The sequence below is a fragment of the Mytilus galloprovincialis genome, chromosome 12 (assembly GCF_965363235.1).
Source record: "Mytilus galloprovincialis chromosome 12, xbMytGall1.hap1.1, whole genome shotgun sequence".
Lineage (NCBI taxonomy): Eukaryota > Metazoa > Mollusca > Bivalvia > Mytilida > Mytilidae > Mytilus > Mytilus galloprovincialis.
This window is the reverse complement of record NC_134849.1, coordinates 67,875,123-67,885,930: the sequence shown is the minus strand read 5'-3', so window position 1 is coordinate 67,885,930 and position 10,808 is coordinate 67,875,123. Positions and strand designations below refer to the sequence as shown.

The 10,808-nt window shown below is 32.0% G+C and overlaps 1 long non-coding RNA gene across 1 annotated transcript; it reads left to right on the top strand.

Annotated features, from left to right (window-relative positions):
• Positions 1 to 455: 455 nt before the first annotated feature.
• LOC143054626 (uncharacterized) lies at positions 456 to 9,379 on the top strand. The gene is made up of 4 exons (XR_012971754.1): positions 456 to 590; positions 1,841 to 1,923; positions 3,221 to 3,740; positions 5,500 to 9,379. It is a non-coding gene; the product is annotated as an uncharacterized LOC143054626 (long non-coding RNA).
• The last annotated feature ends 1,429 nt before the right edge of the window (positions 9,380 to 10,808 follow it).

Sequence of the window (10,808 nt, the reverse complement as noted above, 5' to 3'; positions counted from 1 at the left end):
TGTGTGCACATAAGATTTGAATAACGACTCAACGTCTTTGGAAGAATTTTAGTTGACTTTTATTCAGACTATTTACATACTTTTCAAAGGACAAACTTATGTTTGTTGATTATTAACAAAACATTTGTACTTTTGATTTTCAACTTATTGATTATTTCTTTTAGTAGAAACTATGTGACACTTTATTCTCCATGTAATTATTGACAATAGAATTCTTTTCACTATCTAAAACAAAAGTATTTTTTCTAAATTTCGTTGATATCATAAACTATTTTAAAAACTATTTGAAGCCATATAAATAAACACCTGTTTGTAAATAATCTTAACCCTGTTAAATGATATGATTTGGAACTATGATTCTTTACAATTCAACGACTGAATTAAGCATAAAACATATAAAAAGTTTTGAAATAATTAAGAAATACGTGCAGCAGCTTTTACAATTTGGTTAGTTACTTATTTTGTTTTTTAAGGAGTAGAATGGTGAAAAAGTGATATTGTTAAACTATATACAAAGACATCATGAATCACAATGAGTTGAATTTTGATGACATAATGTATGGTATAATCATTGACGTAACTTAATACATGTGAGTACAAAAATATAAGTCAAATAATATTGTTTTTTGAACTGTAAGGAGACAATATTTTAGTGAGACCCAATACAACGTTCAAAACTGTAACTGGGGGAATTGCACGAAAAAAGCGAGACTGGCTACGTCAAGAGGGTATGCATTTCCCACTATTTATCCATCACCCGCCATGCACATTCACACCGAGGTAAAAGACACGATCGATAAAACCGTCTTTATTTTGAAGAAAAACAATCAATGAATGATTTTCAAGTTTACATTTTAAATATTATATTATAAGGAACATGGAATACCATTCACAAAACGTATTTATCGTGTGTCTTTTATATATTACAATACTTAATGAATATCACACACAGTACATAAATCAACTGCAAACACAAACAATCCTTGCAAATGTTATGTGGTTTGTAGAAAAATAATCTAAAAACGAATTCAGAACATACCCCACAGCTTTAATTTACGCATATTTTTATTTTAAAGTCTAGTCTGGAATATGATTGCCGAGCATTCGTTTTGTCAGGTTTTATGACGTTCCCCTTGGAGTTAAGTCTTAATTTCAAATACTTCCTGACGTAGTGGTCATTTATGGCGTAGTACCACCAAAAAAGGGTACGTCACATCAGGTTTCAAACAAAAACATACAAAAAACAATTCCTTGAATTAGACGGTTTCATCGTAGAAAAATTTTTTAAGTCATGATTATATCATGCATATCTCTGGAGTTTATTTGGCAACTATCAAATATTCTGTTAGATTAAGTTACATGTTGAAAAAACTGATAAAAACGTACAAAATTGTAAATAAATTGATTGATTTACCTCTGTTGATGGTTATTACCTAATATGCATTCAATTTACTGAAGTACTGGATAGGCTACACTGTATCAGTGAAGCGCAATATTTTCAAAATACGAAATTAACAAATGACATTCGGGAAATCAATGGGGTATTACCCCTTGTCTAATGAGTGTTTTATTTACTAAAGTGTGTTCAATTAGTAAAAAACTATATGTAGTTCCGTAAGAGAAATGACATGTAACGTTATAGAACAAGTCCAATTACGATGACTTTATATAATACTAAGCTCTTTCGACGTTGTATTTCAAATATATTGGTGAAAACTCAGAAGGTTGTAATGCATGCACTATTGACAAAAGGATATAGTATTAATCGATTTGAGTTTGATCCATTGCCAAAATGATAATGGTAATATGACCAATGACAATTGGTATATTTGTTTTATAGACAGGCTGAACATTATTTTATGGTACACATACATGGCTTCTTCAGAATGAAAGCATTCATTGTTTGAAAGATTACAAATGGAGGTATGCATACTATACACAGTTGTAATCAGTCATAACTTTAAGTTAATTACTTATTTTAAGAATAACACTATTATAGACACAATGTAAACAACCTTGAAATTTTTTTATAGATCAAATGCTTTATTCAATTAACTGACACAAAGATATATTGGACTCTAAGGGACTTTACGATTGAATTTTCCTCGGAGTTCAGTATTTTTGTGATTTTACTTTTTTATTTGGATAAAGCATTTGATCCAGCAGATTCGCCTACATGAATATATAACTTGTTTTTTCATTATGGAATATACATCGCATTATAAATACAACAATGTACTCAAGAACCAGATGCCCTTATGAGCATGTGTCTCTCATCTAGGTATATGTGAATCTTCAACAACGTCTTTACTCATTAATTTTTCTAAGAAATAAATCTTTGGACTTAACTCATTCATATACTTTGGAAAAACGTACATGTTATGACTATCTGATTGAAGTTTTGTCAGGTAGAATCCGTTAAGTTCTATGACTACATGAAACTGATGATAACAAAGAAATTGTCTAGTATGTTAATACGTATGTTCATCTGTTTAATAGACTAAGTGTAAACGTTAAAATTCTATACCAAATTAAGAATAACCCGATTTACAGACATCGGGTAATTTAGATATGTAATGTAGCATTTATTCAAATACAAGTAATTAAAACTGTCTGTAATTGACAATTACATTTCAATAACAACTCATTTTCATTTAAATTTCGGAAGAGAAGTTTCCCTCACCAGATATCTCACTTTTACCCTTTTCATATACTGGCGGAATTTTAAAATAGTTGCTGAAGATCAAATTTATTTTAACTATAAAGCAATGTATGATACTAGTGTACGTATCATTTAACAAATGCATGGTTTCAATATTTTGTCTAAATTTCTATGACTAGTTTTCAAGTAATTAATTATATTTTATCAAAAGTCAAAAATTTTATTACAAATCATTAAAAGTAGGCAAATTAAATAAATTTAAAATAGACAAAAAATTGATGTTTGATTAAGAAAAAAATTTGAAATACTTTTTTAAACTTCAGCTTCGTACTTTACCAAGAAGTTATATAGTCTTCCTTAACACGATAGCTTGAGATTAGTTTATTCACAATTAATCAAAAAACAAATAGTACTAGCTGATTATATACCATAAGTTTACAGATACCATGAAATATTAATAAAGAATCAGATATGAAAATTCCGTCTTATCGTTTCCAGAGATTTGATGTTTTTCAGTCATTTTTGGCATTTCATTTGACTTTTTTTTTTATTTTTTAGGAAAGAATGGAAGCCAGGGAACAACGAAACTACAAACGTTTAATGACATTGATAAATTTGGCGAACAAAGTATTGGTTAAAGTATTGAGAGACAGATTTCCGTCAAGTTCATGTTATGCAAGAATTTTAAAGGATAATAAAAAAAAATTGGAACGGATCGTGAGACATGATCAATTGATGAAAATACTTTATCCACACAACGATGACTACAGAGGAGATTTCAGCGAATTAGATATAACCAATGTTTGCACTCTTCTTCGCTGCATCGGGCAATTGGCAAGGCCAGACGAATGGAAAAAACCACTAGAAGATTCAGACAGAAGCATTAAAGCAAACGTCATGAGAATAAAGAGTATTCGAGATGAAATCTTTCACCTTTCTTATAACAAGTATAACGCAGTTACAAATGAAGAGTTTGACACATATTGGAAAGAACTCGGACAATGTATCTTGGAACTTGATAATAAAGATAATATCAAGGAAGAAATAAACGAAATCTTCGATTCAGAACCAGACATGGGTACGATTTGTTAATACATTTAGGGTTGTTTGTTTAGTTTTGCAGCTTATAAATGGTTTATGTTTTGTTTGCACCTTTTTTGTCTTTTTTTCTTTGTCCATAAAGCCCTATTGATGAGTTTCAGTTATATCTAAAGTAACTTGCAACAGACTTTTATTAACTGTATAAAATTAACAAACAAGTTTTTCCAAAATACCATTGAAAATTCTTGATCATATCACAACTTAGTTAGTGTCGTTGTTGTTTTACTACTCATTTTACTAGATTCTGTCTAGTATATTATTTACTTTTCATAGAATTTGTATTTCATTTTAAATTGCTCGTTGGCAAAGACAAGACGGATAATTGTAAAAATTGTCCAATCTTACAATCAGAAAGAATCAATAAAGCAATATTAACGTGGAGTATTTTAACCTGATCTCAAACCTTTATTCAATTACCCGTAACTTATAGAAATGGAATGTGGAATGTGTTTGCTAACAAATCGTACTTTTCTATGATTGTATAAAACATGACCGCTAGGCCATCTTTTTTCTTTTGACTAAACTTTTCAATTAAGATCATAATGAAATGCTAAAATGTTTATAAAAAATTCTCATAGTGCTGGACAAATCAACATAACAATAGAAAACACGACGAATAGACCAACGACAATCTTCAAAACAATACAGAGATAGCTTAATGATCAGCAACACAAACAAAACTCGATTGTGAAATCAGCTGCTTGGGAAAGTCAGTAGATCCCTTTACACACATAATACCCGTCATGTTGATAATGGTTTTAAAAACTTGAATAAATAAAATGAGAGGGTTGAGGTATACAATACAAGCTGTAAATTGTATACTGACTGATTTCTGTTACATTAACATATGTCCAATATCCTCTTATTAAGAATTGGAAACTAATGCTGTTGCCACATCTATACTAATAAGCGAGAAGACCTAATTTTGTGTGTCGCTTCTCTCCCTTCCACAATTAATTAATCATCATGCCTTTGTGTTCTATAGGTTCCATGCATAGTCGCATTTATCATCTATTCTTAGGACTATTCAGTTTGGGTAATTTTGGGAGGAAAACGAACACAAAGGCGTCCGGATATTTTTCCCGTCATCAGACTTACTTTTTAGTCATACAAGACTCCCGGTTTGGAACATACTTTTCGTAAGAGCACTCGGGGACAGGATAATAATTTTCGCGTTTAGAGAGACTCTGTTTATAACATAGCAGAGATCGACTTCGAGAGGAAACTTGAAAAAAAAATGTCCCGTCCCAAAGTACTTGACTTCTTCAGACATTAAATCTTTTATAAAAATTCTCCCTACAACAGTTTACATAATTTCAACCAAGCTCTAAATGCCCGCAATTTCGCGGGTGTGTTATAGTATTCTTTTTAGAGAAAACATAGTAAGACTAATGGTTATCACTGTTGAATATGGTAAACTACAAATGCTTACGTTATTTTAAGTAAAAGCATTTGGAGAATTGCAAAATGTATCGGTATCTTTTGTAAAAATACAGATTCGCCACAAATTACTTAAAATCATCCTCTGCGTTTTGAGCATAATGTTTTATATCGTTCTTCTTCTAATTACTTTAATTAAACGCTATCCGTTTGATGGATGGCATTTATAAAAGTAGTAAAACCGAAAATAGCATATCTGAGTTAATCAAGTAATTGAGACATCTTCAGACAAGTATATAGTAAATATAAAATATTTGTTTTAAAGACAATGCTACATTAATATTGTTATATTCAAGGTCTATCAAGAGGAGACAGCAGAATTCTGAATATTAAAATGGAAGAGGTTGAAAAGATGCGGAAAACAACAGAGTCATTTGTTGAAACGCACGATTCTAAAGGAATTTCACAAGTACTAAGGCAGGAAAAAATCATTTTAATCCGAGGAGTTCCCGGCTCTGGTAAAACTTTAACTGCTTACTACACAGCCTTTCAATTAGAGAAGGAAGATAATTATGAAATATTACCATCAAATAATCCAAAAGAGATAATTAAATTTACAGCCGCCGATGGACGATCTATTTTCATATTTGATGATGTAGTCGGAAAGTTTGCCTTAGATACAGATTGTTTTAAAAAATGGAAGGACAAAAACACCATTAATTATGTCAATGTCATGCTAAATAAATATCCAAAGTTAAAAATAATCTTTATTTGCAGATCGCAAATCGAGACAAATAGAATTTTCAGACAATTTGGAAACGGTGCATTCTGTTATCTTTTAAATTTGAACAAGGACGAAAAAACAATTATAGCTCAAAACTATTACAGGAATTTTCCAAATAACTTGTTCGATGAGGATTTATTTTTCAAATTGCCGTTCTTTCCACTTTTATGCAAAACACATTCGTTTGAAGATCGCGAAAATGACAATCTAAATAAACATGCCAACGAAATAATGTCTGAGGAATTTACACAATTAAAACAGAAAAACCCGTTATTGTTTATAGCGTTAGCACTTCTTATTGTTTTTGATAACTCAGTCGAAAAGAAGTTGTTTACAAATAGAGCGGATGTGATAAAAAAAATATTAGACAGCTTAATACAGGAATACGAAAACGATTTTAAGCCGTCACAAAAAGAAATTTTGTCGACTTTCTATGATTTGAAAGGAACGTATTTGATAGAAAATGAAGATTCCTTTAAAACTATTAATAACGCAATGTATGACTTTATTGTGTGTTATGTAGGCAACCACTTTTGCAGTACAATTTTAAAATTTGCGGCAGATTCATTTTTCATAGATAGAATACATATTGAGTCATTGAAATCAGCTGACAAATTTAAATCAATATCTCTGCCTTGTAGTTTAGAAAGTAATTACTTTGATAGATTTGTTAGAATTCTAAAACATGGAAATATAAGGAAAGCATTTTCAAATGTTCAGACAAATGACACAGAATATATATCCAAATTCATCAAACACTGTAGAAAATCTGACATTGACTTGGATTACTTTACTGACTTAGCCGACGGTTGTTCAATCCTTCATGTTTGCGCTAACTCAGGATATGTGGACATAGTAAAGTGCATTCTAAAAAATAACAATGATTTAGCTAATAAGACCGATAGAACTGGAACAGTTCCATTACATGTAGCATGTGCATATGGGTTCGTTGATGTAGCCAAGATGCTGCTAGAATACACATCAAACATTAATATTATAGACGATAATGCATTAACACCATTGCATATTTGCTGCATGCACGGACACACAAAGTTGGCGGAAGTATTGATAAAAAACGGTGCGGACATCAATTTGTGTTCTCCCGAACATGGAACACCTATTTTTGTAGCTGTCCGCAACCAGAGTTTGGAAGTATTAGACCTTTTGCTTACTAATGATGCAGATGCCAATAAAGGGACTGAGGCTGGAATGACCCCGCTTCATGATGCATGTGCAAATAACCAAAAAGAAACTGTAAATATTTTAGTATATCAGAATAAAGCTGAAATCGACATTAACAAAGTTGATAAAGATGGATGCACACCACTCAATATCACTTGCCAAAAAGGATACAATGACCTTGCAGAAACTTTAATTTGTAATAAACATGTGAAAGCAGCCATAAATAAAGCAGCTTTAAACGGGTTAGCACCAATACATATAGCTGTTTCCAGAAATCACTTACGTTTGACAGAACTGTTGCTTCGACAACATGCGGCAGTCGATAAGCGGAGTCACAAAGGTTTTACTTCATTATATTTTGCATGTGAGAACGGAAATCTAGATATGGTTAAGCTTCTTTTAAGTTACCAAGCAGAAATTAATGGTCATAGTGAGATTTGCAATCGGACACCTCTGCATGCGGCTTACAAAAATAAGCGTCACAACATAGTCAACCATTTACTCAAACAAGTCAATGCAATGAAATCAAGTAATAATAAATATGTGATGTTGTTTACAGCTTGTTTGTTCGGTGACGTAGACGCAGTTAAATACTTTTTAAATAGTAGACTATTATGGATTGATATAAATTATAAGAGAAAAGGAGATACGTTGTTGGGCATCGCTTCAAGAAAAATGTATCCGAAATTGGTAGAATTACTGTTGCAACATAAACCTGATATAAATGTTTATTCAACAACAGGATGGACAGCTCTCTGTTTAGCATGCAAAAATGGGGATAAAGAAACAGCAGAACTGCTAATCAAGCATAAAGCATCTGTACATATTGCTACAAAATCTCGTCTGACTCCTCTTTTCATATCTTGCCTGTACAGTCATTATCATTTAATTGAAACATTAATACGTCATGGGGCTTATGTGGACGAAGGCGATCTTAATGGATGGACACCGCTTCAGATTTCATGTTATCTCGGAGACACGGAAATGGTTAAAATTCTTTTAAAATGTAAAGCAAAGGTAGATTCGGAGGAAGAGGTTTGTTGTAAAGAAGAAAGGAAAATACACAAAAAAATGAAACCGACGCCGTTATGCATAGCATGTACGCAATGTGATGAACATGCAGTAAATGTATTGATCAATGCAGGCGCAGACATAAACCAAGGGTGTGTGTCTGATGACTTTATTGCTACATTACATGCATGCGACAGTTACGTTCAGTCAAGATTTGAATCAGGCCATATTAGTTCAAAGGAAACATTTGACGCAAAAGCAAACCTTACCCCGCTTCAAATTGCATGCTATAAAAAGCGCATAGATGTGATTAAACTGTTGCTGAAAAATAAAGCTGCTGTCAATATTTTTTCACCAAAAGGTATTATAACAAACGATACAATAAGTCATATGAAATATGAAGATATAATGAGAAAGAATGCAGAAACGTCTCCACAAGTTTCGCCATTGAATATAGCAATTAGGACAGATCAGATAAACATCGTGAAAACATTACTCGAAAATGGCGCAAATATCAATAAACCAACTACAACAGGGTGCACACCTTTGCACTTAGCTATTCAAAACGATCAAACAAATAGTCTCGAATTGATTAAATTACTCCTTGAACGCAAATATGAATGTGGGGTGAACCACTATATGCCAGGTGTAGGAACACCCCTTTACTTAGCATGCAGTAGAAATCAACTGCCAATTGTGAAAATGTTGATTATGAGAAAAGCGAATGTAAACCAAGTTGGAGACGGTGGCCAAACAGCTTTACAAGTTGCGTGTTCCCGAGGAAATACAGACATAGTACAGGAGTTGTTATGTTATAGAGCTGAACTTCATTCAGAAGGGCAGCGAGGTCCAGATCCGTTAGAAATTGCAACAAAACAGAGTTTGTCGGATATTTACTCCTTACTTATGGAATATAACATGTATTATGCTACCAGCCAAACAACAACATGCTTTAAAATGATGAACCCGTTTAAAAACAAGTAAGAAGAGGCTAGTTGGTCAATTCTTAATCCAAGAGACAGACTGTTTACAGTTACTTCACTCCTGTTTTGTGTATTGACCTAAGGACGAGAGTGAAAACTGAATACATCTGAGTCGATGAAAAACGTAACAAAAGGCCGAAATACGTTTGATCGTTCTTATTATTTACTTAATGTTTAAAGTAGGTGAGCAAATCGATTGGGCATAAGAATCCGTAATATGTTACATTTGTCGAATGTTTGCTATTAAGACTTTTATCGGATTTGCTTATTTTCTGTTATGCTATTAAATAAGGAAAAATCAAAGTTTGGAAATGAAATAAAAGTATTTAAATTTTTGTTCAAAACACGTTTTCGTCAGTTGTACTGATGTAGCATGCATATATAAGGTCAACAAATTCTGACATTTACTTATAACGCATACATTTATAACGTGTTGTTTTAATATCTTAGTAAACTATTTAGAACAATGTAAATCGTTGTGTAGTCGTCCGACGTCTTTTAAAAAGGTCAAACTCAGGGAGATCAATTCAGAAGAACTCAATTTCTGAGCAACATGAACCCAACTTGGGTGAATCCTGGTGCTCCGTAATAATAATTAGTTCCTGCTTCACATGTGGCAACAGTTGTGTTGTCATTGTAATAATAGACCTAGTACAATGTAGTAATTGGGCTAAAATTTGTAGGTCTCTTTCGGTCGGTAAAAGGGGACGGGTTTGTAATTTTGAGAGCTTTTGAGCATTTCCACTATCATTATTGACACATATTCCATGAGGAACATATATCAAGATGAAATTAAATTTCGTATACAGTGTTCATTCTGTTGGGTGGCTGTTTGTAAGTGTGTTTTTCTTATTAAATTTAAGTATGCCAGAGAAAAAAGAAGATCATAGATATTGTTACAATTTAATCATGTAAAAAGTAAAATCCGAAACATACAAAACTCCGAGGAAAATTCAGAACAAAAAGTCCCAAATTTAAAATTTAAAAGCTCAAACACATCAAACGAATAGATGGCAACTGTCATATTTCTGACTTGGTGTAGGCATTAATTCTGGTTTTAAATGCTAGTCGTATAAAATTCAATTATGTTGACGACATGTCTGAACAAAACAAACAGATATAATAGGTAAAAATGTCAGAATAGTGGCACAGCAGTCAACATTTTGTTATAGCCTAAATCACCATAAAAACAAACACATACGTAACAAAGAAGCACAAAACAACATACAGACAGGGTACATTAGCAATAAATAAATATAAGCATACACAAATTTACTATAGCGTAATAACACACGGACGGGATGTATAAGTACAGAGCCACGTCATATGTAACAAAGAAACTAAAAAAGGCTAATTGACAAAGCATATTAGCCAGAATGAAAGACACGAATATAAAACTTGTACCAGAGATCAATGACGAGTACAGATTCACGTCATGTTCTAAGAAGGTACACAAAAATTTATAAAGACAAATCACATTAAATAAGTGTAAGAGAAGCATACAAAATGTTCAATATACAATATGCCTTATTTAGAAGGAAAAAAACCAAAAACATATAACAATTGAAAACCAATTCTTCAGAGAACAATTGAAGGTTTTTCCACCTCGATAATAAGAATGAAATTAAAAAAAACAATGTTAGAAATTTGACTTCTTGTTGATGTAATTTGGTACCTCAAACTGATATAAAACAAAAACATTAAT